Source organism: Rutidosis leptorrhynchoides, chromosome 6 (assembly GCF_046630445.1).
Source record: "Rutidosis leptorrhynchoides isolate AG116_Rl617_1_P2 chromosome 6, CSIRO_AGI_Rlap_v1, whole genome shotgun sequence".
In the NCBI taxonomy this organism is placed as follows: Eukaryota; Viridiplantae; Streptophyta; class Magnoliopsida; order Asterales; family Asteraceae; genus Rutidosis; species Rutidosis leptorrhynchoides.
In genome coordinates, this window is record NC_092338.1 from 263,157,198 (window position 1) to 263,184,297 (window position 27,100).

A 27,100-nucleotide genomic window follows, 5' to 3' on the forward strand; every position below is an offset into this window, starting at 1 on the left:
CCGCTTACTACCCATGCTCACACTCGGACCCTTAGTCCTCTTACTCGAAGCACCATACGAAACAACCCTTCTCTCACTTGAAGGTTCACCAATCTTTGATCGCGTATACGACTCGAAACCTCTAACCACGGTGAATAATTACGCAAACGATTTCGCGTGACCCCGGCTAATCTTATTCTTCAAGTCATCATTCAAGGTTCGATAGAAATCTTGCATCAACAAATTATCATTCCCCAAATACTCCGGGAAAAAACGAGCCTTCGCCATAAAGGTTGTCTTAAGAGTATTCATATCCATAGAACCCTGTTGCAAATTTCGCAACTCATTATGCATTTCCGACAAATCGGCTGAAGTCCGGAACTCCTCGAAGAATTCCTTCTTAAACCCGTCCCATGATAACGCCATAAACGGTTCACCACCAACAAGATCAATCTTACCATCCAACCAATCATTCGCCCTACCCCGCAACAAACTAGTAGCGAGTCTTGTCTTCTTCTCAGGAAGGCATTCAATAGTATGAAAACGCCCTTCGACATCTGAGATCTAAGTTGTGCTTACCAAAGGATCCGGTTTCCCGTCATACATCGGGGGTTTAGTCCTCATGAAGCTCTTAAGACAACGCTCCATTTCACTACTACCCCGAAATTCGGAATACTTCCTATCCATTTCTTCTCGAAACGCACTCATTTGCTCCGCAACGGTGGCCGCAACTCCAGATTTAAACTCCTCATCATTCGTCTCGATCTCGTTTCGCGTCGTCATTCTAAAGAATGCAAAACGATTAGTCCACGAACGTATAAAACAACACGCGTAACACCGTCCCATCTTGCGCAACACTCATCGTACATCACTTGCTAGACACAATTTGCACCCGTAATAAGGTTTACAAATCCTTATTACGCACACACGCCGTATCAACTCGTTAGTACAACGACCGCCTAGCTCGATGATATAAACAAACACAAACAAAATTCTACGCAATATAAACACACGCGAGAATTATTATCACAACACATAGTATATTAATAATATCCGCATTACTAATATAACGTTAGTCCACCTACAAAGAAGGCACTAACTATAACCCATTCCGACCTGTAATCCTACAAGTCCCGCAACAAATTAAGCATACACAAAAGCCTAAGTCTAGGCACCTATCTCAAGTCACCTAAATCTCTTAGACCATGCTCTGATACCACTTGTAACGACCCAACCCGTATTAAAACCGGCCCATAAAATTTTTTCCTTTTAATACGCTTTAAATAACACTTTAGATCCCAATTGTGTTTCCATAAACATCTTTAATTACAATAGAAGGTTTAATAACCTTAAAACATATAATACATTGATTAATTGTCCAAACGGACATACACGACCCGACTAGTTTAGTTTCCAACCAAAATCGAGCATGGTGATTTGGGACTACGCTACCCAAATCCTAATCGAGTACAAAAGCAAGATCTTCTAAGCAACCTAGCCAAGATCTCTAATCCCCAAGCTTACCCGAGCCGCCAAGCATGCGAACCTATAAAAATATCAACAACGAGAGGGTAAGCTAATGCTTAGTGAATGATAATATACTACATACATATATATGTATAAAATGGACACGCCATACAAATATCAAATATCGCATACCGAAGCATCCATGTATAAGGCAACTACACTAAGCATACCGTAATATCTCTAAGCAACAAGCTAAAGATATCAACAAAGTGTAATTTCACCAACGACGATGTGAACAACGCCAATAAGCTACACCCGGAGGGTTAGCTACAACACAACATAACATTAATATATATATAACAATATAAAACAAATAAGGTTAACCCCTTAACCCATTACCGAATACCAAACGCCACAATGAAGATTGGCCGAACTACACGAGCCTTAGTAATCCGAATCCACACGAGATTACTATCTTCACAACATCGAGGTTGGCCAAACTACACGAGCCTTAGTAATTCGAAACCACACGAGATTACTACCTCAATAAGATGAGCGAACTACACGCGTCATCATGATTCCGAACTACACGAGACTCACTTCCAATAAGATGACCAAACTACACGCGTCATCGTGAATCCGAACTACACGCGATTCACTTCTCAACATCAAAACCCACGGTCACGGGATTATAAAATCCACCACATCGGGGTCATCCACTTCACAACAATATCAACCCTTCGCCATTGGGGTTATAACATCCAAATCACAACCATGTGTGATAACGTACACACAAGCGTGTACCTCGTCAAAGGTGGTCAACCAAAACGCACAAACGTGCCAATTGGACCTATACAAAAGTCCATCAATCCACCTATATGTGAAGTGAGCTCTATAACCGAGAACCACTTCACCCGACCCGCACCCATCCTACACATACATATGCATATAGGATATTAACACTCACCTTGTCGCCTTGAAGAATGCTTCCAAGTATTCCGCAACTCGTCAATGGAAAGTACCTATTCCATTATCACAAATTCAACAACACACTTAGATTGGATTTACAAACCAACCCAATTTGACACTTAGTGCAAATTCGACCCAAATGCACCTCCATGTACAATTCGCGCCTAAACTAACCAATAATCACTAACACAAGTGATAATGGTCCTAATATGCCAATTAAACCCGAACACAAGTGTTAAACACTAATCGTTCTCAAAATCGCCCATAAACCCTAATTTTGACCCATAAGGTTAAAATCTCACCATTTACGAGTTTTGACACCAAAACATGTTTAACTCGGTTTTATAAATCAACTTAATCCATTTTAAGTTTACAATCCCTCATTGAATCGACATTCGGGTCATAATCCTCAACAAACCCTAATTTTGAATCTAGTCAAACTTAGTCAACCACGAAAACCCTAAAAGTCTCCAAAACACCAATAATCACTAATGCTAGTGATTGTACACCATTTACAAGTCTTAAACATGGTTAAATCATTAACCAACCTAAAACCCGCCTCTAACACTTACAGACCCGAATCTTGGTGTTAATCTCCAATTAACAACTAAATGGGTTCCATCTATGAATCATACAATCAAAAACCCCAAATTTGAATGATGAACATGAAAATGAAATTCGGAGTTAGAGCTTACCACTAGTATCACCGTGTAGCCAAGAACGAGGAGAACAAACTTGTCAACTATGCCAAAGATTAAATCCCGTTTCTTCCTTTCCAAAATCCCTTTGGAATCAAGTGGGTGTTTGAGTTTTGAGAGAAAAATGAAAAGAAAAGGTGAATGAAATTAGGAAATGAAAGGAGTGGATGAGGTTAAAGCCTCAAATCTGGCTCAAACGTGAAAAGACCAAATTGCCCTTGAACTTCATTTAAAATTACAAGAATTCAGTGCCTGCTCGCACAGTTTGCCGCGTCGCGGCCTAATTTGTCGCGCCGCGACCTATATCTAGGTCTGGGATCATTTTTTGTCCTACTTCTGATCTCAATTTCAGTGCATTGCCGCACCGCGGCCTCCTTCGTCGCGCCGCGACACAAGGCACGATCTGAGTCATCTTCTCCTCACACAAGACTTAACACTAGAAAATGTCCCGAATCCTTCATACGCCTATCGTACATACCCAATTCACCTATAAATCATATACGGGGAAAACGAGGTGTTACACCCTTTTGACTAAGGCTAGCTGATGTCAAAGCAGAGGGGTATAAAATACTATTAATTTTAGCAGAAAATACTATTAAATACGATACAATTTTACACAAGATATTTATTTATTTATAGAATGGATATACTTAAACCTTGCTACAACACTTATAGGCAGTGTACCTAATCGTAAAGTAGTGTAGTTTTTAGTAAGTCCGGTTCGTTCCACAGGGAAATCTTTAAACAAAGCTTAACGCTATATTAGTTTATTTTTATAAAAATACAAATATATATATATAAGTAATATTATTATTATAAAGGGGGGTTTTTACCGTTTAATGACCGGTTTGTCGATTTTAAAACTTTAGTCGTAGTTAAAACCAAATGTAAAATAATAAATAAATACAAGACTTAAATTAAAGCGTAAAGTAAATAACGATAATGAAATTGCGAATAATAAAAGTGCGATTAAATAAAATAACAATAAAAATGCGATAATTAGAAGTGCAATTAAATATAAAATAAAGGAAATTAAATATGAAATAAAAGAATTATGCTTATTTAAACTTCCGTAATCATGATGTTTGACGTGTTGATTTTAGTTTTATGCCCATGGGTTAATTGTCCTTTGTCCTGGATTATTTAATATGTCCGTCTGGTTTTTGTCCATAACAGTCCATCAGTCATAAATATAAAGTGTGAGTGTCCTCGTCAAATTATCCTTATACCCGAAGTTAAATATTCCAACTAATTGAGGACTTAAACTGTAACAAGATTTTAATACTTTGTTTAATAATTACACCAGGATGTCGACTGAGTGTAACCCAAGGTTTTAATATTTTGTTATCAATTATACCATGTGTCCTTTTACATAATTTCACCCCTGTTTTAATTATTCTAGTGGCTATTAATCCATTCCCGTGACCGGTTAAATGAACGATTATTCGTACATATAAATACCCCGCCCATCGTGTCCGATCGAGTGTATATGGTAATTTATAGGGACGCCCAATTGTAAATCTTTATATTAACATTAACAAACTATCATTTAGTTAAACAAATATAAAGCCCATTAATAGCTCATAGTCTAATTTCCACAAGTGTCGTTCTTTTGTCCAAACCCTAATTATGGTACAAAGCCCAATTACCCAATTTTAGTAATTAGCCCAACATCATGATTACTTCGGATTAAATAAGCATAATAATAACTTAGCTACGAGACATTAATGTAAAAAGGTTGAACATAACTTACAATGATTAAAAATAGCGTAGCGTTACACGGACAGAATTTCGACTTACACCCTTACAATATTCGCTAACATACCCTTATTATTAGAATTATAATTAAAATTAAAATTAAAATAGAAATTATAAATATAAATATATCGTATGAATGGAGAGAAAGAAAGATAGATGGTTTTTGCGATCAGAATTCGGTTGCTTTTTTAGGGATTTTTGAAACTTGGGGCTCCGCGACTCGCGGCATTTTTGGCCTTCAAACTCCGCGAGTCGCGGAGTTTACTTTTACAGCTCAGAAGAGTTTGGCTCTTTGTTTACTGACGGTTTAAATATAAATATACTATATTAAATAATTATAAGAATTATTTAAATATTATATTATATTTATGTGCATAGTTGACTTGTAATTTTTAGTCCGTTGCGTCGAGCGTTGAGAGTTGACTCTGGTCCCGGTTCCGGATTTTCGAACGTCCTTGCGTACAATTTTATATTTTGTACTTTGCGTTTTGAATCTTGTACTCTTGTAATTTCGAGACGTTTCTTATCAATAATTGGAACCTCTTTGATTGTCTTTTGTACTTTTGAGCTTTTTGGTCGTTTGCGTCTTCAATTCGTCGAATTTGTCTTTTGTCTTCACCTTTTATTATTTAAACGAATATCACTTGTAAATAGAACAATTGCAACTAAAAGCTTGTCTTTCTTGAGGAATAATGCTATGAAATATATGTTCGTTTTTAGCATTATCAAATATTCCCACACTTGAGCGTTGCTTGTCCTCAAGCAATATCGTCTTGAAATACTAGAATCACTTCTTTATTCTTCACACTTTGTACATCAGTGATTTTCTATACGGCGGTATAAACAATGGTAGTAACGATATGGTTTACAGTCCCACATGACTATAAAAATTTAGATCCATTAAGGAAATTGGATCTTTATGAAAATATTTGATCTTTTGAAAATTCAATCTAGCTTTTACCCTAGATAAGTTTTCCGGAATAACCCTTTACCGGTGTTTGCAAAATATTTTTGTGGGTTTGGTGGGTTTCAGATTTGAAAATTTTAGCTCAAAACTTATGGTTTTGTGTCACCCACTTGCTAACCTTGTATTTGGAAAGCAACACGTCCAGTTTACTTGTCCCGTATATTACCTTTCGGTAAACTACCATCCAGTTGTAAAGGAAAGCGTTGAACAAGCAACCGTTAAGGCAATGTCCCCTGACATGCTTTTAATTATGGTCTATAATGTGTCGGATGCAATTACTATCCTTGATAGGAGCAATAGTAAAGCTCACCCTTATGATTTTTCGGTCTGGCACAAGGTCCTGTTTTTGACCACTATGCAACCACCGTTCTTACGGTTGACACCCGATTTGGTTCAGGTGACCTAATGAATTCCAGGTGAATTCCTAGGATTTTACGTTCAATGGTAATGAACGCATTGAAAATGGGTTTTCAGAAAACAAATCGGTTTTAATTTGATCAAAATATTTTCTCGTTCAAGCTCGAGTTTAGATATCATCGAATTCCATGAGTTTGTAATTCTCAATCTTTAAAGTCAATCTCAAGGATTGAGTAATATCAATCTTAAAAGCTGATTTTTAATCTTTTAAGGAGATTATCCTTTCTGGAGATTTGATTCATTAGTCTTATCAAGCTAATTTGCACGGTGCCCCCCCATTGTACGAGATAAATCCTTCTCATGGTTAGGATAAATCTGACCACTTGGCGACCCTGTTTGATGCTGAGGTCCGTGGATTTCCTGCTGATTTTAGAGATGACTTTTCTAGATTTTTTGTCAACCTACAGCTGGTCTAGACGACAACTTCTTGACCTAAATCAAGAAGCGCGTGTCTTTTTCGGAAGACTTTACTTCCTTTTAATGATGGAATTGATTCATCGTGTAGATCCATCTCTTCTTTTCTTTCATCGGGTAAAATGGTTTAGTTTAGTCCAAAGCAAAAGTATTTTCAGTTATTTGTTACAGATATATGTGACATATGTTTAAGATAACTTGGTAAATTTTCCCACACTTGGCTTTTATTTTCCTCTTTATCGTCCTCTATTCCATTTTAAATGAATTTCAACATTTTGGTTTGTTTCTCAATTTATGTCCTTTCCGAGATAACAATAATTTCGGTGTTAAAACCTAGTTTTATCGTTCATAAATATGTATAAACATGATTTTAAGTTCATTTAATTGAAAATTTTGAAAAATTTTACTAGAATTGGGTAGTCAGTATATAAGACTAGGGCTGTTCTTTATTATCAGAGAGCACTAGATTCTAATACAACTACTACGTTACTAGTATTTTTAATGGTAACCAAGTGTATAAAGATAAAAATTTTAAAAATCCAAAAGAATTTAACCCCTTCCCACACTTAAGATCTTGCAATGCCCTCATTTGCAAGAAATCAGTACAATTTAAATTATTGAGGGTGATTAGCGTAGAAATGATTAAATTTTACCAAAGTTTCCAAATATATTGGCGTTTGTTTGCTGAATGATAAATGGTGCATAGCATTTGTTCATTTCGTCTGTTGTTACATCACATTTATTTGTCATCTTGTCGTCAAAATTAGTAGCTTTTGCTGAACTTAATGCCAGTCTTTGAAAATGCGCTGTTTTACCCTGTTTTGTACAATCGACAATATACATACATACAAGTATAATCATGCATGGCAATTTGAAATGGGACTTAATATCCCACTTTCAAATTCTAAATATGAAATATTAGTACACAATAATAATAAAATAATAAAAATTACACAAATTTATCCAATAACATAAGTTTAAACATGAAAAAGTCAAAAGATAAAAACATAATAATCATAAAAATAACCAAATGGAACTAAATCAGTCTGGATAGGGGTTCCAGTTCATCTCATCGGGCGGGTTCCATTGTTGGTTATAGGTGTTCTGATAGGCTTGGTTATAGTCATACCGGTTAAAGGGTGGTCGGATATCGGGGTTATGTGGCGGAAAATGAGCAGGTCGAGTAGGTACATAGTTATTTGGTACCTGATATGATAGCTGGCTCATGATTTGGTGCTGATGAACTAACCAGCTATCGTGTTGGCATCGCCTATTGAAATGTCCCGTTCTTATTGATTAAAAACGTTCCATATTAATTGATTTCGTTGCGAGGTTTTGACCTCTATATGAGACGTTTTTCAAAGACTGCATTCATTTTAAAACAAACCATAACCTTTATTTCATCAATAAAGGTTTAAAAAGCTTTACGTAGATTATCAAATAATGATAATCTAAAATATCCTGTTTACACACGACCATTACATAATGGTTTACAATACAAATATGTTACAACAAAATAAGTTTCTTGAATGCAGTTTTTACACAATATCATACAAGCATGGACTCCAAATCTCGTCCTTATTTAAGTATGCGACAGCGGAAGCTCTTAATAATCACCTGAGAATAAACATGCTTAAAACGTCAACAAAAATGTTGGTGAGTTATAGGTTTAACCTATATATATCAAATCATAATAATAGACCACAAGATTTCATATTTCAATACACATCCTATACATAGAGATAAAAATCATTCATATGGTGAACACCTGGTAACCGACATTAACAAGATGCATATATAAGAATATCCCCATCATTCCGGGACACCCTTCGGATATGATATACATTTCGAAGTACTAAAGCATCCGGTACTTTGGATGGGGTTTGTTAGGCCCAATAGATCTATCTTTAGGATTCGCGTCAATTAGAGTGTCTGTTCCCTAATTCTTAGATTACCAGACTTAATAAAAAGGGGCATATTCGACTTCGATAATTCAACCATAGAATGTAGTTTCACGTACTTGTGTCTATTTTGTAAATCATTTATAAAACCTGCATGTATTCTCATCCCAAAAATATTAGATTTTAAAAGTGGGACTATAACTCACTTTCACAGATTTTTACTTCGTCGGGAAGTAAGACTTGACCACCGGTTGATTCACGAACCTATAACAATATATACATATATATCAAAGTATGTTTAAAATATATTTACAACACTTTTAATATATTTTGATGTTTTAAGTTTATTAAGTCAGCTGTCCTCGTTAGTAACCTACAACTAGTTGTCCACAGTTAGAAGTACAGAAATAAATCGATAAATATTATCTTGAATCAATCCACGACCCAGTCTATACGTATCTCAGTATTGATCACAACTCAAACTATATATATTTTGGAATCAACCTCAACCCTGTATAGCTAACTCCAACATTCACATATAGAGTGTCTATGGTTGTTCCGAAATATATATAGATGTGTCGACATGATAGGTCGAAACATTGTATACGTGTCTATGGTATCTCAAGATTACATAATATACAATACAAGTTGATTAAGTTATGGTTGGAATAGATTTGTTACCAATTTTCACGTAGCTAAAATGAGAAAAATTATCCAATCTTGTTTTACCCATAACTTCTTCATTTTAAATCCGTTTTGAGTGAATCAAATTGCTATGGTTTCATATTGAACTCTATTTTATGAATATAAACAGAAAAGTATAGGTTTATAGTCAGAGAAATAAGTTACAAGTCATTTTTGTAAAGGTAGTCATTTCAGTCGAAAGAACGACGTCTAGATGACCATTTTAGAAAACATACTTCCACTTTGAGTTTAACCATAATTTTTGGATATAGTTTCATGTTCATAATAAAAATCATTTTCTCAGAAAAACAACTTTTAAATCAAAGTTTATCATAGTTTTTAATTAACTAACCCAAAACAGCCCGCGGTGTTACTACGACGGCGTAAATCCGGTTTTACGGTGTTTTTCGTGTTTTCAGGTTTTAAATCATTAAGTTAACATATCATATAGATATAGAACATGTGTTTAGTTGATTTTAAAAGTCAAGTTAGAAGGATTAACTTTTGTTTGCGAACAAGTTTAGAATTAACTAAACTATGTTCTAGTGATTACAAGTTTAAACCTTCGAATAAGATAGCTTTATATGTATGAATCGAATGATGTTATGAACATCATTACTACCTTAAGTTCCTTGGATAAACCTACTGGAAAAGAGAAAAATGGATCTAGCTTCAACGGATCCTTGGATGGCTCGAAGTTCTTGAAGCAGAATCATGACACGAAAACAAGTTCAAGTAAGATCATCACTTGAAATAAGATTGTTATAGTTATAGAAATTGAACCAAAGTTTGAATATGATTATTACCTTGTATTAGAATGATAACCTACTGTAATAAACAAAGATTTCTTGAGGTTGGATGATCACCTTACAAGATTGGAAATGAGCTAGCAAACTTGAAAGTATTCTTGATTTTATGAAACTAGAACTTTTGGAATTTATGAAGAACACTTAGAACTTGAAGATAGAACTTGAGAGAGATCAATTAGATGAAGAAAATTGAAGAATGAAAGTGTTTGTAGGTGTTTTTGTTCGTTGGTGTATGGATTAGATATAAAGGATATGTAATTTTGTTTTCATGTAAATAAGTCATGAATGATTACTCATATTTTTGTAATTTTATGAGATATTTCATGCTATTTGCCAAATGATGGTTCCCACATGTGTTAGGTGACTCACATGGGCTGCTAAGAGCTGATCATTGGAGTGTATATACCAAGAGTACATACATCTAAAAGCTGTGTATTGTACGAGTACGAATACGGGTGCATACGAGTAGAATTGTTGATGAAACTGAACGAGGATGTAATTGTAAGCATTTTTGTTAAGTAGAATTATTTTGATAAGTGTCTTGAAGTCTTTAAAAAGTGTATGAATACATATTAAAACACTACATGTATATACATTTTAACTGAGTCGTTAAGTCATCGTTAGTCGTTACATGTAAATGTTGTTTTGAAACCTTTAGGTTAACGATCTTGTTAAATGTTGTTAACCCAATGTTTATAATATCAAAAGAGATTTTAAATTATTATATTATCATGATATTATGATGTACAAATATCTCTTAATATGATATATATACATTAAATGTCGTTACAACGATAATCGTTACATATATGTCTCGTTTCAAAATCATTAAGTTAGTAGTCTTGTTTTTACATATGTAGTTCATTGTTAATATACATAATGATATGTTTACTTATCATAATATCATGTTAACTATATATATAACCATATATATGTCATCATATAGTTTTTACAAGTTTTAACGTTCGTGAATCACCGGTCAACTTGGGTAGTCAATTGTCTATATGAAACCTATTTCAATTAATCAAGTCTTAACAAGTTTGATTGCTTAATATGTTGGAAACATTTAATCATGTAAATATCAATCTCAATTAATATATATAAACATGGAAAAGTTCGGGTCACTACAGTACCTACCCGTTAAATAAATTTCGTCCCAAAATTTTAAGCTGTTGAAGATGTTGACGAATCTTCTGGAAAGAGATGCGGGTATTTCTTCTTCATCTGATCTTCACGCTCCCAGGTGAACTCGGGTCCTCTACGAGCATTCCATCGAACCTTAACAATTGGTATCTTGTTTTGCTTAAGTCTTTTAACCTCACGATCCATTATTTCGACGGGTTCTTCGATGAATTGAAGTTTTTCGTTGATTTGGATTTCATCTAACGGAATAGTGAGATCTTCTTTAGCAAAACATTTCTTCAAATTCGAGACGTGGAAAGTGTTATGTACAGCCGCGAGTTGTTGAGGTAATTCAAGTCGGTAAGCTACTGGTCCGACACGATCAATAATCTTGAATGGTCCAATATACCTTGGATTTAATTTCCCTCGTTTACCAAATCGAACAACGCCTTTCCAAGGTGCAACTTTAAGCATGACCATCTCTCCAATTTCAAATTCTATATCTTTTCTTTTAATGTCAGCGTAGATCTTTTGTCGACTTTGGGCAGTTTTCAACCGTTGTTGAATTTGGATGATCTTCTCGGTAGTTTCTTGTATAATCTCTGGACCCGTAATCTGTCTATCCCCCACTTCACTCCAACAAATCGGAGACCTGCACTTTCTACCATAAAGTGCTTCAAACGGCGCCATCTCAATGCTTGAATGGTAGCTGTTGTTGTAGAAAAATTCTGCTAACGGTAGATGTCGATCCCAACTGTTTCCGAAATCAATAACACATGCTCGTAGCATGTCTTCAAGCGTTTGTATCGTCCTTTCGCTCTGCCCATCGGTTTGTGGATGATAGGCAGTACTCATGTCTAGACGAGTTCCTAATGCTTGCTGTAATGTCTGCTAGAATCTTGAAATAAATCTGCCATCCCTATCAGAGATAATAGAGATTGGTATTCCATGTCTGGAGACGACTTCCTTCAAATACAGTCGTGCTAACTTCTCCATCTTGTCATCTTCTCTTATTGGCAGGAAGTGTGCTGATTTGGTGAGACGATCAACTATTACCCAAATAGTATCAAAACCACTTGCAGTCCTTGGCAATTTAGTGATGAAATCCATGGTAATGTTTTCCCATTTCCATTCCGGGATTTCGGGTTGTTGAAGTAGACCTGATGGTTTCTGATGCTCAGCTTTGACCTTAGAACACGTGAAACATTCTCCTACATATTTAGCAACATCGGCTTTCATACCCGGCCACCAAAAATGTTTCTTGAGCTCCTTGTACATCTTCCCCGTTCCAGGATGTATTGAGTATCTGGTTTTATGAGCTTCTCTAAGTACCATTTCTCTCATATCTCCAAATTTTGGTACCCAAATCCTTTCAGCCCTATACCGGGTTCCGTCTTCTCGAATATTAAGATGCTTCTCCGATCCTTTGGGTATTTCATCCTTTAAATTTCCCTCTTTTAAAACTCCTTGTTGCGCCTCCTTTATTTGAGTAGTAAGGTTATTATGAATCATTATATTCATAGATTTTACTCGAATGGGTTCTCTGTCCTTCCTGCTCAACGCATCGGCTACCACATTTGCCTTCCCTGGGTGGTAACGAATCTCAAAGTCGTAATCATTCAATAATTCAATCCACCTACGCTGCCTCATATTCAGTTGTTTCTAATTAAATATGTGTTGAAGACTTTTGTGGTCGGTATATATAATACTTTTGACCCCATATAAGTAGTGCCTCCAAGTCTTTAATGCAAAAACAACCGCGCCTAATTCCAAATCATGCGTCGTATAATTTTGTTCGTGAATCTTCAATTGTCTAGACGCATAAGCAATCACCTTCGTTCGTTGCATTAATACACAACTGAAACCTTGCTTTGATGCGTCACAATAAATCACAAAATCATCATTCCCTTCAGGCAATGACAATATAGGTGCCGTAGTTAGCTTTTTCTTCAATAACTGAAACGCTTTCTCTTGTTCATCATTCCATTCAAATTTCTTCCCTTTATGCGTTAATGCAGTCAAGGGTTTTGCTATTCTGGAAAAGTCTTGGATGAACCTTCTGTAGTAACCAGCTAGTCCTAAAAACTGGCGTACGTGTTTCGGAGTTTTCGGGGTTTCCCACTTTTCAACAGTTTCTATCTTTGCTGGATCCACCTTAATACCTTCTTTGTTCACTATGTGACCGAGGAATTGAACTTCTTCCAACCAAAATGCACACTTTGAAAACTTAGCGTACAATTCTTCCTTCCTCAATACTTCTAACACCTTTCTCAAATGTTCACCGTGTTCTTGGTCATTCTTTGAGTAAATAAGTATGTCATCAATGAAAACAATGACAAACTTGTCAAGGTATGGTCCACACACTCGGTTCATAAGGTCCATGAACACAGCTGGTGCATTAGTTAAACCAAACGGCATGACCATAAACTCGTAATGACCGTAACGTGTTCTGAAAGCAGTCTTTGGAATATCATCTTCTTTCACCCGCATTTGATGATACCCGGAACGTAAGTCAATCTTTGAATAAACAGACGAGCCTTGTAGTTGATCAAATAAGTCGTCGATTCTCGGTAGTGGGTAGCGGTTCTTGATGGTAAGTTTGTTCAACTCTCGGTAGTCGATACACAACCTGAATGTACCATCTTTCTTCTTGACAAACAAAATAGGAGCTCCCCACGGTGATGTGCTTGGTCGAATGAAACCACGCTCTAAAAGTTCTTGTAATTGGCTTTGCAGTTCTTTCATCTCGCTGGGTGCAAGTCTGTAAGGAGCACGAGCTATTGGTGCAGCTCCTGGTACAAGATCTATTTGAAATTCAACGGATCGATGTGGGGGTAGTCCCGGTAATTCTTTCAGAAATACATCGGGAAATTCTTTTGCAATGGGAACATCATTGATGCTCTTTTCTTCAGTTTGTACTTTCTCGACGTGTGCTAGAACAGCATAGCAACCTTTTCTTATTAGTTTTTGTGCCTTCAAATTACTAATAAGATGTAGCTTCGTGTTGCCCTTTTCTCCGTACACCATTAAGGGTTTTCCTTTTTCTCGTATAATGCGAATTGCATTTTTGTAACAGACGATCTCTGCTTTCACTTCTTTCAACCAGTCCATACCGATTATCACATCAAAACTCCCTAACTCTACTGGTATCAAATCAATCTTAAATGTTTCGCTAACCAGTTTAATTTCTCGATTCCGACATATATTATCTGCTGAAATTAATTTACCATTTGCTAATTCGAGTAAAAATTTACTATCCAAAGGCGTCAATGGACAACTTAATTTAGCACAAAAATCTCTACTCATATAGCTTCTATCCGCACCCGAATCAAATAAAACGTAAGCAGATTTATTGTCAATAAGAAACGTACCCGTAACAAGCTCCGGGTCTTCCTGTGCCTCTGCCGCATTAATATTGAAAACTCTTCCGCGGCCTTGTCCATTCGTGTTCTCCTGGTTCGGGCAATTTCTAATAATGTGGCCCAGTTTTCCACATTTATAACAAAATACATTGGCATAACTTGCTCCGACACTACTTGCTCCGCCATTACTCGTTCCGACACCATTTGTTCCTTTCGTTCTATTAACCCCTGGTCCGTAAACCTCACACTTCGCCGCGCTATGACCATTTCTTTTACACTTGTTGCAAAATTTGGTGCAGAACCCCGAGTGATACTTTTCACACCTTTGGCATAGCTGCTTCTGATTGTTGTTGTTGTTGCGGTTATTATTATTGTTGGGATGATTGTTGTAGTTGCTGTTGCTGTTGTTGTTGTTGTTGTTGTTGTTGGGCCGTTTGTTGTAGTTGCGATTGATGTTGCGATTGTTGGGATAATTGTTGCGATTATTGTTGTAATTGTTGTTGTTGTTGTATTGGTGATTCTTATCACCGTTATCCTCCCACTTTCTTTTGACTTGCTTCACATTGGCCTCTTCAGCAGTCTGTTCTTTAATTCTTTCTTCAATCTGGTTCACTAGTTTGTGAGCCATTCTACATACCTGTTGTATAGAGGCGGGCTCGTGTGAACTTATATCTTCTTGAATTCTTTCCGGTAATCCTTTCACAAATGCGTCGATCTTCTCTTCCTCATCTTCGAATGCTCCCGGACACAATAGGCACAATTCTGTGAATCGTCTTTCGTACTTGGTAATATCAAATCCTTGGGTTCGTAACCCTCTAAGTTCTGTCTTGAGCTTATTGACCTCGGTTCTGGGACGGTACTTCTCGTTCATCAAGTGCTTGAATGCTGACCACGGTAGTGCGTACGCATCATCTTGTCCCACTTGCTCTAGATAGGTATTCCACCATGTTAACGCAGAACCTGTGAAGGTATGCGTAGCGTACTTCACTTTGTCCTCTTCAGTACACTTACTTATGGCAAACACCGATTCGACCTTCTCGGTCCACCGTTTCAATCCGATCGGTCCTTCGGTTCCATCAAATTCCAAAGGTTTGCAGGCAGTGAATTCTTTGTAGGTGCATCCTACACGATTTCCTGTACTGCTAGATCCAAGGTTATTGTTGGTATGTAGCGCAGCCTGTACTGTGGCTATGTTTGAAGCTAGAAAAGTACGGAATTCCTCTTCATTCATATTCACGGTGTGTCGAGTAGTCGGTGCCATTTCCTTCAAAATAGTCAAATGGAACAAGTTAATCATACAGAATATTAAGAGTAGTTAATAGTATTTCGTAGCATAATATGAACTCATTTATAAAAGCTTTTTCTTCATATTAGCGTTTTATAAGTTTAAATTCGGGTAGTACCTACCCGTTAAGTTCATACTTAGTAGCTAATATACAATTCAACTACTACAATTCTATATGAAAAACTGATTATAATAATATTTCGCGTTCAAACTTTTATACAATATTTTACAAACTTACAATACCGCTTATTTTACATAAAGCATGAAATATAGCACACAATAACTTTGATACAAGATAGTTGTGAAGATAATTCTAGCTAGTACACAAGTCGTTCAACAAAGACAATAAAGACACGTAATTCATACGTCCAGAAACAAGTCATGCATTCTGGTTTTACTAGGATTACTTCCCATCCTTGGTCTTGTGGAACATAACCGTTATGGCCGTTGATAAGACAGCGTGTTGTAACATCGTCAAAAGGACGAGGGTTACGTAATGTCCAACAGTCCCGTAACAATCTAAAAACCTCATTTCTTACCCCAATTACTGACTCCGTCACTTGTGGAATCGTTTTGTTTAATAGTTGTAGCCCGATGTTCTTATTCTCACTTTGGTGAGAAGCGAACATTACTAATCCGTAAGCATAACATGCTTCTTTATGTTGCATGTTAGCCGCTTTTTCTAAATCACGAAGTCCAATATTCGGATATATTGAGTCAAAATAATTTCTTAACCCGTTGCGTAAAATAGCATTTGGGTTCCCCGCAATATATGCGTCAAAGTAAACACATCGTAACTTATGGGTTTCCCAATGTGCTATCCCCCATCTTTCAAACGAAAGTCTCTTATAAACCAAGACATTCTTGGAACGTTCTTCGAATGTCTTACAAACTGATCTCGCCTTAAATAGTTGTGCTGAGGAATTCTGGCCGACTCTAGACAAGATTTCATCAATCATGTCTCCGGGTAGGTCTCTTAAAATATTGGGTTGTCTATCCATTTTGTGTTTTTAAACTGTAAAATAGACAAGAGTTAGATTCATAAAAAAATACTTATTAATACAAGCAATTTTTACATAAATCATAAAGCATAAGAACACTATATTACATATATTACACCACACGAATACAACTATCTTATTCTGACTCGCTCGTTTCTTCTTCTTCGGTTTTGGTTCGTTTTGCCAAGTTTCTAGGGATATATGATGTTCCCCTAATACGAGCCGTCGTTGTCCACATTGGTTTAGAAAAACCTGGTGGTTTAGAGGTTCCCGGGTCATTGTTACAACTTAAGGACTTCGGGGGTTGACGATACATATAAAGTTCATCGGGGTTGGAATTAGATTTCTATATTTTTATGCCCTTTCCCTTATTATTTTCTTTTGCCTTTTTAAATTCAGTTGGAGTAATTTCTATAACATCATTGGAATTCTCGTCGGAATCCGATTCATCGGAGAATTGGTAATCCTCCCAATATTTTGCTTCCTTGGCGGAAACACCATTGACCATAATTAACCTTGGTCGGTTGGTTGAGGATTCTCTTTTACTTAACCGTTTTATTATTTCCCCCACCGGTTCCGATTCTTCTTCCGGTTCCGATTCTTCTTCCGGTTCCGATTCTTCTTCCGGTTCCGACTCTTCTTCCGGTTCCTCTTTGGGAACTTGTGAATCAGTCCACGAATCATTCCAATTTACATTTGACTCTACATTATTATTAGGTGAGTCAATGGGACTTGTTCTAGAGGTAGACATCTATCACATAATATCAAACACGTTAAGAGATTAATATATAGTTTCCAACAAAAATGTTAAGCAATCATTTTTAAAGAAAACACGGTCAAAGTCCAGAATCACTAATGCATCCTAACAAACTCGATAAGACACACTAATGCAAATTTTCTGGTTCTCTAAGACCAACGCTCGGATACCAACTGAAATGTCCCGTTCTTATTGATTAAAAACGTTCCATATTAATTGATTTCGTTGCGAGGTTTTGACCTCTATATGAGACGTTTTTCAAAGACTGCATTCATTTTAAAACAAACCATAACCTTTATTTCATCAATAAAGGTTTAAAAAGCTTTACGTAGATTATCAAATAATGATAATCTAAAATATCCTGTTTACACACGACCATTACATAATGGTTTACAATATAAATATGTTACAACAAAATAAGTTTCTTGAATGCAGTTTTTACACAATATCATACAAGCATGGACTCCAAATCTCGTCCTTATTTAAGTATGCGACAGCGGAAGCTCTTAATAATCACCTGAGAATAAACATGCTTAAAACGTCAACAAAAATGTTGGTGAGTTATAGGTTTAACCTATATATATCAAATCATAATAATAGACCACAAGATTTCATATTTCAATACACATCCCATACATAGAGATAAAAATCATTCATATGGTGAACACCTGGTAACCAACATTAACAAGATGCATATATAAGAATATCCCCATCATTCCGGGACACCCTTCGGATATGATATACATTTCGAAGTACTAAAGCATCCGGTACTTTGGATGGGGTTTGTTAGGCCCAATAGATCTATCTTTAGGATTCGCGTCAATTAGGGTGTCTGTTCCCTAATTCTTAGATTACCAGACTTAATAAAAAGAGGCATATTCGACTTCGATAATTCAACCATAGAATGTAGTTTCACGTACTTGTGTGTATTTTGTAAATCATTTATAAAACCTGCATGTATTCTCATCCCAAAAATATTAGATTTTAAAAGTGGGACTATAACTCACTTTCACAGATTTTTACTTCGTCGGGAAGTAAGACTTGACCACCGGTTGATTCACGAACCTATAACAATATATACATATATATCAAAGTATGTTTAAAATATATTTACAACACTTTTAATATATTTTGATGTTTTAAGTTTATTAAGTCAGCTGTCCTCGTTAGTAACCTACAACTAGTTGTCCACAGTTAGATGTACAGAAATAAATCGATAAATATTATCTTGAATCAATCCACGACCCAGTGTATACGTATCTCAGTATTGATCACAACTCAAACTATATATATTTTGGAATCAACCTCAACCCTGTATAGCTAACTCCAACATTCACATATAGAGTGTCTATGGTTGTTCCGAAATATATATAGATGTGTCGACATGATAGGTCGAAACATTGTATACGTGTCTATGGTATCTCAAGATTACATAATATACAATACAAGTTGATTAAGTTATGGTTGGAATAGATTTGTTACCAATTTTCACGTAGCTAAAATGAGAAAAATTATCCAATCTTGTTTTACCCATAACTTCTTCATTTTAAATCCGTTTTGAGTGAATAAAATTGCTATGGTTTCATATTGAACTCTATTTTATGAATATAAACAGAAAAGTATAGGTTTATAGTCGGAGAAATAAGTTACAAGTCATTTTTGTAAAGGTAGTCATTTCAGTCGAAAGAACGACGTCTAGATGACCATTTTAGAAAACATACTTCCACTTTGAGTTTAACCATAATTTTTGGATATAGTTTCATGTTCATAATAAAAATCATTTTCTCAGAATAACAACTTTTAAATCAAAGTTTATCATAGTTTTAAATTAACTAACCCAAAACAGCCCGCGGTGTTACTACGACGGCGTAAATCCGGTTTTACGGTGTTTTTCGTGTTTTCAGGTTTTAAATCATTAAGTTAACATATCATATAGATATAGAACATGTGTTTAGTTGATTTTAAAAGTCAAGTTAGAAGGATTAACTTTTGTTTGCGAACAAGTTTAGAATTAACTAAACTATGTTCTAGTGATTACAAGTTTAAACCTTCGAATAAGATAGCTTTATATGTATGAATCGAATGATGTTATGAACATCATTACTACCTTAAGTTCCTTGGATAAACCTACTGGAAAAGAGAAAAATGGATCTAGCTTCAACGGATCCTTGGATGGCTCGAAGTTCTTGAAGCAGAATCATGACACGAAAACAAGTTCAAGTAAGATCATCACTTGAAATAAGATTGTTATAGTTATAGAAATTGAACCAAAGTTTGAATATGATTATTACCTTGTATTAGAATGATAACCTACTGTAAGAAACAAAGATTTCTTGAGGTTGGATGATCACCTTACAAGATTGGAAATGAGCTAGCAAACTTGAAAGTATTCTTGATTTTATGAAACTAGAACTTTTGGAATTTATGAAGAACACTTAGAACTTGAAGATAGAACTTGAGAGAGATCAATTAGATGAAGAAAATTGAAGAATGAAAGTGTTTGTAGGTGTTTTTGGTCGTTGGTGTATGGATTAGATATAAAGGATATGTAATTTTGTTTTCATGTAAATAAGTCATGAATGATTACTCATATTTTTTTAATTTTATGAGATATTTCATGCTAGTTGCCAAATGATGGTTCCCACATGTGTTAGGTGACTCACATGGGCTGCTAAGAGCTGATCATTGGAGTGTATATACCAATAGTACATACATCTAAAAGCTGTGTATTGTACGAGTACGAATACGGGTGCATACGAGTAGAATTGTTGATGAAATTGAACGAGGATGTAATTGTAAGCTTTTTTGTTAAGTAGAAGTATTTTGATAAGTGTCTTGAAGTCTTTCAAAAGTGTATGAATACATATTAAAACACTACATGTATATACATTTTAACTGAGTCGTTAAGTCATCGTTAGTCGTTACATGTAAATGTTGTTTTGAAACCTTTAGGTTAACGATCTTGTTAAATGTTGTTAACCCAATGTTTATAATATCAAAAGAGATTTTAAATTATTATATTATCATGATATTATGATGTACAAATATCTCTTAATATGATATATATACATTAAATGTCGTTACAACGATAATCGTTACATATATGTCTCGTTTCAAAATCATTAAGTTAGTAGTCTTGTTTTTACATATGTAGTTCATTGTTAATATACTTAATGATATGTTTACTTATCATAATATCATGTTAACTATATATATAACCATATATATGTCATCATATAGTTTTTACAAGTTTTAACGTTCGTGAATCACCGGTCAACTTGGGTAGTCAATTGTCTATATGAAACCTATTTCAATTAATCAAGTCTTAACAAGTTTGATTGCTTAATATGTTGGAAACATTTAATCATGTAAATATCAATCTCAATTAATATATATAAACATGGAAAAGTTCGCGTCACTACACCTATAATCCTCGTATACTCGCTCGGAGTTCCACTGCTCATACATACTATGTCTTGCCGCGTTCGTCATTGCTTCCTCATCTATACGAACGTGGACGTCAAGAATAGCATCTCGAAAGACATCCCTAATGTCTTCCGCCTCCTCCATTTCCTCGTCTGAGCCTCTCTCTACCTGAGGATGAGATCCCTCATAGGGTACTGCCTGGTTACGTCTACTTTTCAATACCTTAGCACCCACATAAACTTTCAATCCTAAGGGCTCAACCTATTCTCTACAAATCTGTAATGGACCCCCTTGGTTCCTATCAACACCAAAATACTCTCCAATGAGAGTAACAAAAATACCTCCTTCTATTATACTCCCGTCCTGCATTCCCTCTACCATTTTAGATAAATAAAAAGCAACACAGTAAGGGATATTGACAAAGCTTCTAGGATCCCGAATACACTTTAGGTAGAATAAATCATATAAGGTAATTTTTTCTTTATTATGACCTCTTTGTGTAATCGAGTTAGCCAAAAATCTATGAATAATACGAAGCTCGGCTCTGTCAATATGTGTATAGGAGTGTCCTCCTGCTCGTGTAAAAACATCAAAATGTGACATACGCCTCCAAATGGATTCAGTGTCAAAGTTACTATCTACCCGTTCACCATAATGAATCAGGTTTGTACAATCGGGTAATAGTAACTCACCAGAAGTATATATCTGTAAGGCCCTGGCCATGTCCAGCATGGACATTCTGTACATCCTACCGCCAAGGATAAACCTAAGAAATCTTCTATCATCTATCCTAACTATATTTGTATCAAGTGATGCAGTACTCATCAACTCAACACACCATTCCTTATATACAGGTCTACGAATGGTGAAAAGACGTTCCCAATCTGTAAAAGAAGAACTGCCATACCTTTGAACTAAAAGCTGTCTAACACGGTCAGCTAGATGGACCGTTTCCAAAGGGGCCCAATCAATTACCCTTGGCACCTCTACATTTTTTGTTACCAATTTGAATTTGTTCCTTTGATATGTCTCGTAATCTCTCCATCTTCTATCAAATCTCAGATTAGGATGTAGAGTGTGCTCAGGAATCGTTGGGAATTCTACTGGCGGCCTCATTGGGAATACTATGAATTCATCAACAAACTATACTGGATCATAATAAGGTATGTGCTGATCAGGCTGTTGTTGTTCCTGTTGTGGTTCTTGTTCGTGTTGCATTTCTGACTGTGGTTCTTGTGCTGGTGCTGGTCGTCTAGATGATGATGCTCCTGAACCTCCAGTATCGGCTCTCTGTAAAACACATTAAACACACAAATTGTGCATCCAAATATGCATTAGTGTTAGCAAAATAACAACTTAAAACAATCACTATAACATGTTAAATCAAAATTAAACTTATACACATTTTCACAATTTTTCACAATTCTACACTTTTCAAATAAACACATATGAAAATGTATACAAAATTCATAAGCATTTAACTCAAATAACATGTCAAAATATTCATTACTAATAATTAAACAAGTCTCAAATGGCAAATATATCAAATAAATCAAGTTCATAAATTTTGGACTTAAAAAGTCCACTTTAATCTCCAAAAATCATGTTTAGGATCATTGTTTGGATCATTTAACTATCTAAACATGTTACACTACTCAATTTAGCAATAATTCATGACAAAAATCGGCCATAACCTGTTTATATCAAAAAGCCCCAAATTGCTCAAGAACACAAACCCTAGATTTCTAAAAATTTTGAAGTTTTTGGCTTCAAATCATGTTAAATAGCATCAATCTAGGTTATACATGCATAAAATACTAACAATTTAACACTAATTACACTAGAAATTAACAAAATTGCATTAGGTAAAAAAATTGGTAATTATCACAAAAACTAGGAATTTATAGAGTTTAGGGGTGTAATTTTACCAATTTGCTGAGGAATGAGAATCTAGGCATGATTAGAGCAAGAAATTTGATGAATTACGGTGAAAAAATGGTGAAAAATGGTGAATTTTTGGAGTTGGTTCGTGAATGTGTGTGTGTTTTGGTGAGGAAGGCAGAACAGGCTGCTGTATGTATCAGGTCTGGACTTCAGCTCCATGCGATCACATGGAGTTGAAGTGTAAAACCCATGCGATCGCATGGGGGTCCGGGTACAGTGTTTTCAGGTATTTTTTATTTTTATTTTTTATTTTTATTTTTTTTTGTTTTATAAAACCTTATACTTTATAAAACTTATAATTATTTAAATTTTAAAAATTTTGTTTTCCTTTAGGAGCGAGGGCGTTTCGGATCGTTGTCCTAGTCTGTCTTTCGACAAAATTTTAAAATTTGTCAAATCAAAGCGCGGTTTTTAAAAGTAAAGATTTTTGGGTTTTTTTTTAATGTTTTTGGCATACTTTAATTCAATAAGATTAAAAATAATGATAATAAAAGTTCTCGTCCCTTCCTCGGGTAAAGCAATTTCGGTTCAAAGACCTAGTCTTCAACTTACGACGAATTTTAAAAATCATATTTTTAACTTAATGAGATAAAGTAAATTTTTGTTTTTAAATTCACACAATTTAAATATAAAATTCAAAATTAATATTAAAAAATCACACCAAACTTAAAATTTGAAATGCATAAAATTAAAAATTCATATTTTTTAAAAATTAAAAATTCACACCAAACTTAATTTAAAAATTCAAATATTTACAATTTTAAAAATATTGTTTTTTACAAAGTTTACAATATTAATTTAAGATTTAAATATTAATTTTAAAAACATGGTAAAAATAAAATTAAAAATCTTTTTGGCTTTTTATCCCACTTTAATCAATCAAATATTATCAAAAATATGCGCCCCTCTTTTCGGTAAAGTAATTTCGGTTCCAAGACCTAATTTAACTCATGACGAATTTTTGAAATATTTTGGGTTGATTGATTAAAGATATTTATACCTTAAGAATAAACGTTAAATTTCGCAGTGATGTAATAAATTTGTGAATGATATCAATAATTTCGGTCGCCAAACCTAATTTTATTCAATACCAATTTAATACTTTTTAGCGAACAAATTAGCGTTTATTATCAAAAGGTTAAAAATAAAAATAAAAATAAAAACTGTACAGACATACCTGTGAAATAGATTTCTTAGTTATATGATCTATCCCATTCATAAGATAGTCGGTTTAATTGGTTTTCCATGGCTACATAGGCGTAACCTCGAGCATTCAGTGTCTTTTCTTCTAAACATATGTACGGTCCGTCTCTGCATAAAGTAACAAATTTGGTATTTGAATAGGTTTGATTATTTGAACATTTACCTCCATGTGACCATTTTCCGCATTTGTGACATCGTTCTAGGTGTTGTGCTCTTCTTTTCGCTACGGATTTTGATTTTCCTTTACCAAATTGTAACTTATTATCTTCGCATCTGGATTCTTTTCTAACTCCGTCCATTCTTTCTCTGATTACTGATACTATTTCACTCGGTAGTATGTCATTATTACGTTTAGTGATCAAAGCGTGTAGCATTAGACCATGGTTTAATTCACAGGCAGTCTTCATTTCCTAAAAACCTAAAAAAAATAAAAATTCAGAATGGGGGGGGGAAGACTAGTTCTTTAGGGTCTGCTAGGGAAAGACCATTCGGGTTCCATTTTCGAGAACTACACGAAAACAGACAATCTAACTCTAACAGAAATACATATTATCCTTTAAAGACTTGATTCTCCCCACACTTAGTTAGCTGTGGTGTCGAAATTGTGATTAACTTCGTTGTCGACTTCCATCGGACCATGTATGTAATGTTTAACTCTGTGACCATTAACTTTAAATTCAATCCCATTTGAATTTATCAATTCTATCGTTCCGTATGGGAAAACTCTTTTGACTATGAATGGTCCAGACCATCTTGATTTCAATTTTCCAGGAAATAGCTTGAATCGTGAATTGAAAAGAAGAACTCTGTCTCCTTCTTTAAATTCTTTTGAACTTCTGATTCTTTTATCATGCCATTTCTTCGTTCTTTCTTTATAGATTAACGAATTATCGTATGCTTCATGTCTTAATTCTTCTAATTCGTTTAGTTGACTTAATCGTAGACGTCCGGCATCATGTAAATCAAGATTACATGTCTTCAAAGCCCAAAATGCTTTGTGTTCAATTTCTACTGGAAGATGACATGCTTTTCCATAAACAAGTCTAAAAGGTGTGGTTCCAATTGGAGTTTTGTAGGCTGTTCTAAAAGCCCAGAGTGCATCCTCCAATTTAATGGACCATTCCTTCGGATTTGATCCTACGGTTTTCTCTAGAATACGTTTTAAAGCTCGGTTGGTATTTTCAACTTGTCCACTTGTTTGTGGATGATATGCGGTGGAGATTTTATGAGTTACTCCATATCTTTTAAGAACTTTCTCAAGTTGATTATTACAGAAATGAGTACCCCGATCACTTATTAAAGCTTTCGGTGTTCCAAACCTTGCAAAAAGACGTTTTAAAAAGTTGACTACAACTCGTGCATCGTTAGTTGGGAGAGCTAGTGCTTCCGCCCATTTAGATACATAATCAATGGCTACGAGTATATATAGATTATTATGAGATTTTGGAAATGGACCCATAAAGTCAATACCCCAAATGTCAAATACTTCACATACTTGGATGACATTTTGTGGCATTTCATCACGTTGACTTATTTTTCCGGCCCTTTGACATGCATCACAGGATTTGCAAAGAAGGTGTGTGTCTTTGTAAATTGTAGGCCAATAGAATCCAGCTTCATAAACTTTTCTTGCTGTTAGTTGAGGCCCATAATGCCCTCCTGTTGGTCCTGTGTGATAATGGTTTAATATTTTACTAGCTTCATCTCCAAATACACATCGGCGTATTATTCCACCGGGACAACTTTTAAACAGATGTGGATCTTCCCAAAAATAGTGTTTTATATCACTGAAGAATTTCTTTCATTTTTGGTACGATAATCCTTTTTCAAGGAATCCACATACTAAATAATTTGCATAGTCTGCAAACCATGGGATTTCTTTATAATCTATCTTCAATAGATATTCATCAGGAAAGTTGTCTTGTATGGCCGATTCATTTAGAACTTCTAACTCAGGATTTTCAAGACGAGAAAGATGATCAGCGGCGAGATTTTCTGCTCCTCTTTTATCTCGGATTTCAATATCAAACTCTTGTAAGAGTAATATCCAACGGATTAATCTTGGTTTAGCATCGTGTTTTGAAAATAAGTATCTAAGAGCAGAATGGTCGGTATAGACCACCGTTTTTGCTAGAACGAGATATGATCGAAATTTGTCAAAAGCAAAGACAATAGCAAGGAGTTCTTTTTCAGTAGTTGTATAGTTCGTTTGTGCTCCTTGTAACGTCTTACTAGCATAATATATAGGTTGAAATCGTTTTTCAATCCTTTGTCCTAAAACGGCTCCCATTGCAAAATCACTTGCATCGCACATTAGTTCAAATGGTAGATTCCAATTTGGTGTTATCATGATCGGCGCATTAGTGAGTTTTACTTTAAGAATATTAAAAGATTTGATACACTCATCTGAAAAGATGAATGGAGCATCCTTTTCTAGGAGTTTATTCATAGGAGTGGCAATTTTAGAAAAATCTTTTATGAAACGTCGGTAAAAACCGGCATGCCCTAGAAAACTCCTAACTCCTCTAACATTGGTGGGATGTGGAAGTTTAGCAATTACATCTACTTTAGCTCTATCCACTTCAATTCCTTCTTTTGAAATTTTATGTCCAAGAACGATGCCTTCTTTAACCATGAAATGGCATTTCTCCCAATTAAGTACTAGATTTGATTGTTCGCATCTAATAAGCATTCGTTCAAGATTAACTAGACATGATTCAAATGTATCACCGAAGACTGAAAAGTCATCCATGAATACTTCCATGCATTCTTCTATCATGTCGTGAAAAATCGCCATCATACACCTTTGAAAGGTTGCAGGGGCGTTACAAAGTCCAAATGGCATGCGTTTGTAAGCAAAAGTACCATAAGGGCACGTGAATGTGGTTTTCTCTTGGTCCTCGGGTGCTATTGGAATTTGAAAATATCCAGAAAATC